Source organism: Pituophis catenifer, unplaced genomic scaffold, assembly GCF_029215685.1.
Source record: "Pituophis catenifer annectens isolate HBS135680 unplaced genomic scaffold, rPitCat1.0.hap2 SCAF_3, whole genome shotgun sequence".
Lineage (NCBI taxonomy): Eukaryota > Metazoa > Chordata > Lepidosauria > Squamata > Colubridae > Pituophis > Pituophis catenifer.
In genome coordinates this window covers 163,143,302-163,148,996 of record NW_027256883.1, presented here as the reverse complement: position 1 = coordinate 163,148,996, position 5,695 = coordinate 163,143,302, and positions in this window count along the sequence as shown.

Here is a 5,695-nt window from a genome sequence, read left to right as displayed (position 1 = left end):
ACATACTAAGTTTCCACACCAAATAAAGAATGTAGATATGTCCTTAGTTCAGAGTAGAGTTCGTCAATCTTGGCATGAGTGAATTCGTGCAGTACACAGGGCACTTTAAGATGTGTGGATTTCAACTCCAAGAACTCTGGCATACTAGTTGGGGAATTCTGGGAGTTGAAGTTAACACATTATGCATTTGTTGCGAAAGGTTGAGAAACATTGCTACAGAGCATCTAGTAAGGAATATGAAGAGGACAGATGTTTTTGTCAACACACATCTATACTTTTGCCTAGGGTCCAATCCATTGGGAAAGTTAAACCTTGAGTAACTACTGAAAAGCTTCTAGTAACTGATCTAATTCTGAGATAGGATTCCTCTACCTTGGAACCCAGATTTGGTGCTATTCATTCTGAGGAGGAGATCTCTTATAAAAAAAAACTACTGGGAGAATTGTCTTAAGTTTTCTACCTGCTACCCTTCAACAGACAGAAAACTCTCATTAACCAAGAAAGATCAATACTTACTGGAAAAGGATATGAGCCTATTATTGCAAGCCAGATCATCCTGTCCTGTTACATTCTGTCAATTGTTCCAGATTGATACTCCTGCATCTGCACTATTTTCAAGATTGCTTTCATTTCTTGCCTGTCGCTTCCATTTTGATTGCACCTTTGCATTTTCCTTCATTCTCATCTTGCTTTAGTTCTACAATTATGTTGTACATCCCTGCATAAACTGACACTTAAAGTGGATTGGAAAATCCCTGATGAGCCAAGAAAATGCACAATTAAAAAAACCATCTGCCAAATACAGGAGGTAATCTTGATTCAATGGATTATCATATTAATTCAAAGCTAAGAAATGTTAAGAAAGTAAGTTCAGTCTGAACTTTAATTTGTTGATTTGATTAGAGAGATCAGGAAGACAAAGAATGGTACAATATATAACAAAACAATAGCCAGATTAGAGGCACAATTCAGTGTTTAGAAAATAATCCAATTCAACTGGACTGAACCAGAAAAAATGAAATTTGGGAAACCAAAGGGCTTTTTTGGGAGTGATGGTGGTGATGATTTGTCTGTTTTCTTCTTTAATTATTAGTGCAGAGGTACTAATAATTTACAGCCTTTGCTGTAATACAAATATTAAAAAAATGCTTAAGAAGAAATTATATTCTTTTTGTGTATATGTTGTATAAATGTTCGTTGTGTATATGTTACGTATGTCTTTTTTAATATTTATATTCAATAAAAACTATTTTAAAATAAAAATATTACAGCGAAGGCTGTAATATTTAAGACAGATATGAAATATTCAGGCACAGGAGCCATCCCTAAGGCAGGGAAACTGGAAAATCTGTAATGAACTGTTTTCTGGGATTAGTGATGCCTTAGCAATTTTCCCAAGCCTGCAAAAGCATCATCTGAAACTGTCTCTTTTGGCCAACAATTTCTGTCTTTCTCCTCCTTTAGACTCATGCAGTTCACAAGGCACTTTTTACAAAAATAGCCACCTGTGCAGATTTTTTGTACTGAAAACCATTTTCTATCCTTGAATGTGCTCCTTCCTCCCAAAGATAGCATTTGTGTAATGGTTACAGCGGGAATGGAAATCTACACCCTCCAGATATTGATAAGGTGCAGCTTCCAATATCTCCAACCAGAGAGCTGTAGTTCAACAGCCTCTGAATAGTCACAGGTTTCTTATTCCTGATGTACAGTATGTTTCCCAAAGCAAGAGATATTTCTAGGAAGAAATTTGTATCAAATAATGATATTGGAGGAATGTGGTGGTTTTTTTAACATCCCCAATCAGTACTGTATTTCCAATTCTAATGTTCCACCTTTCAAATCCGTCTTTAAGAAATACTGTTTTTGCATCTCAGATTCTGTGCTTAAGGTGTAACGTAATGGGCTGTAGTATAAGTTTCTTTAACTCAGTCATTGGTTCCCTCAGTGAGCAAAGTGCACAAAGATATCACGTACATGATTCTGGCTTAAAGGGAGCAAATGATTACCAAATATTAGATACACATTGGATTGGAAAGCAATCATATTAAGTATATTTATTTTTAATTCCATATAAATGATGTTATATTTTGTCCCTCCCTGCCAAATTTTTGAAGGGCAATTCACACACCCATTTCAAAGTCAATTGCAGCCCTCAGAACAGAAATGACTTGTCCACCCCTTGGTTTAAATGTTATATGAACCCAGTTGTTGCAGGTTGCAAAGCAGGTTTGTGATTCATTGTGTTTTGAGAAACCAGCCAATCATGGTTTCTTCAGATACCAGATATAAGGTAACCCTGCTGAGATGCAATATATCCATGTGCTGAAATGGGTCGTGTATCACATTGATAAGTTGCAATCAAAAATGCATTTACCTTCAATATATTTTTTTGGGATAACAATTAACACTTTTTTTTTTCAATGAACAGCTATTGGGTCGATTTGATTGGTAGACAATAGATTTGTATGTTTGAGATATTTGTCAAAAGAATGTGATGTAAAATAATAATTTAGTAAGCATAGATGAAAAATGTATAACTATTTGTAGACCTGCGATGCAAAGGAGCAAACCTATTAGATTATGTGAGACACAGCATCCAACTAGGATGGAGGCCATATTTATTTTATTTATTTATTTATTTTAAATTTATATACCGCCCTTCTCCCTGAGGACTCAGGGCGGTGTACAGCCAGAATTAAAAAACATAAAATACAAATATTAAAAAACAATTAATATATATATAAATTTGGCCCAAAATTAAAATACAAACCAATTAAAACATTTAAAATTTCTTCTTAAGCCAGCACGGCTTGCTGGAAAAAGTGGGTTTTAAGGGCACGGCGGAAGGCACTAAGGTCTTGGATTCTCCTTATCTCTGGGGGCAACTGATTCCAGAGGGAAGGTGCCCCCACAGAGAAGGCCCTCCCCCTGGGGGTCACCAGCCTACATTGATTGGCTGATGGCACCCTGAGGAGGCCCTCTCTGTGGGAGCGCACGGGACGATGGGAGGTCATCGGTAGCAGCAGGCAGTCTCGAAGATAGCTAGGCCCGATGCCATGGGGCGCTTTAAAGGTGATAATCAGCACCTTGAAGCGCACCCGGAAGACCACTGGGAGCCAGTGCAGCTCGCGCAGGAGTGGTGTTACATGGGAGCGCCATGCTGCTCCCGTCACTACCCGCGCTGCTGCATTCTGGACCAGTTGGAGCCTCCGGGTGCTCTTCAAGGGGAGCCCCATGTAGAGAGCGTTGCAGTAGTCAAGGCGAGAGGTGACGAGGGCATGAGTGACTGTGCACAGGGAATCCCGATCAAGAAAGGGCCGCAACTGGCGAATCAGGCGAACCTGACAAAAGGTCCCCCTGGTTACAGCTGTCAGATGTTCCTCCAAGGACAGCTGCATATCCAGGAGGACTCCCAGATTGCGAGCCCTTTCTGTGGGGGCCAAAGACTCACCCCCAATAGTCAGTGATGGAGTCAACTGACTATATCAGGATGCCGGGAGCCACAGCCACTCAGTCTTGGAAGGGTTGAGCTTGAGCCTGTTCCTCCCCATCCAGATCTGCACAGCCTCCAGGCACTGGGACATCACTTCAAGGGTATCATTGGGGTGGCCTGGGGTGGAGATGTACAGCTGGGTGTCATCAGCGTACTGGTGGTATCTCACCCCGAAGCCACGGATGATCTCGCCCAATGGCTTTACATAAATGTTGAACAAAAGGGGCGAGAGGACCGATCCCTGCGGCACTCCACAGATGAGAGGCCTCGAGGTCGACCTCTGCCCCCCTGCCAACACAAACTGCAACCGGTCGGAGAGACAGGAGGAGAACCACCACAACACGGTGCCTCCCACCCCAACTCTTCCAGCCGGTGCAGCATGATACCATGGTCGATGGTATCAAAAGCCGCTGAGAGATCTAACAGGACCAGAACAGAGGAGCAACCCCTGTCCCGAGCCCTCCAGAGATCATCAACCAACGCGACCAATGCCGTTTCCGTGCTGTGCCCAGACCTGAAACCTGACTGGAATGGATCTAGATAAGATGTTTCCTCCAGGAATTGTGGGAACTGTCGCGCGACCACACTCTCCACAACCTTCGCCATGAAGCGAAGGTTGGAGACAGGACGGTAGTTGGCCAATATTGCCAGATCCAGGGACAGCTTCTTGAGGAGAGGCCTCACCACCGCCTCCTTCAAGGTAGCGGGGAAGTGGCCCTCACTCAGCGAAGTATTGATAACACCCTGGAGCCAGCCTCGTGTAACCTCCCGGGAAGCCAGTACAAACCAGGAGGGACACGGGTCCAGTAAACATGTGGCCGCACTAAGTCTCCCCAAAATCCTGTCCACATCATCGGGAGTCACAGCGTCAAACTCCTGCCAGATAACATTCTCAAGACTATTCCTCGTCACTCTGCCCTGATCTACCCAGTCAGAGTCCAAATCCCCCCGGATATGAGCGATTTTGTCATACAGGTATTGTCCAAAATCCTCCGCCCTGCCTTCCAAGGGATCCTCCCACACTCCCAGATGGAGCAGGGAGCGGGTCACCCTAAACAGGGCGGCCGGACAATTCCCTGATGACGCAATAGAGGCGGAAAAGTAATTAAACTTTGCCGTCTTTATCGTCACTAGGTAGGTCTTAATATGCGACCTTACCAGTGTTCGATCAGATTCAGCGAGACTGGCCCTCCAACTGCTCTCCAGGCGTCTTTTCTGGCACTTCATTTCCCTCAGCTCCTCGGTGAACCAAGGAGCCGCACGGGATCGGCACCGGGTCAGAGGCCGCAAAGGCACGACTCGGTCCAAGGCCCCACCAGTTGCCCGATCCCAGGTGGCTACCAGGTCCTCGGCCGAGTCATGTGCTAGAACCTCAGGAAATGGCCCAAGCTCCATCTGGAACCTCTCAGGATCCATCAGGCGCCTGGGGCGGATCCATCTAATTGGATCCGCCTTCCTGCGGCGGGGGGCATAATAATATGTTTATTATTAATTTTATATTTCCTTTTGTTTTCTTTCTTTTTTTTGCCTGTAATTTTTTTTGTTCTTTTTTTAATTTTATTATTATTATTATTATTATTATTATTATTATTATTATTATTATTATTATTATTATTTATTGGATTTATATGCCGCCCTCTCTCCGAAGGACTCAGGGCGGCTTACATCAAACGAAACAATCCCAATAAATACAAATTAAAACAGACTAAAACAGACTAAAAACCAATTTAAAACAGTAGACCCCATCAGTTCTGGCTAGGGCATTTAAATAGCCAGGTCTTAAGCTCACGGCAGAAGGTATGAAGGTCGGGGGCCAGCTGAAGACCCACGGGAAGCTGATTCCAAAGGGTGGGCATGGCCACAGAGAAGGCTCTACTCCTGGGGGTCGCCAGCCGACATTGTCGGCACCCTGAGTAGGCCCTCTCTGGGAATGCACCGGGCGATGGGAAGTCGATGTTGGTTGCAGGTGCTCCGATAGATATCCTGGGCCTAAGCAAAAAATTTACAAATTTTGTATTTGTATTTTATTTCTGGAAAAATAAAAAAAAAAAGTAAAAGTGCATTTTTAAATGCACCTGAGGATAAGCCCAGTTAAAGATTACTTATACTGTTAATCTTTTAAAAGAAATCTATTTTATTTGTGCACTGATATTATATAATCAATTTCTTTATAATAGAGCCCTGTGGCTCACCACTAGG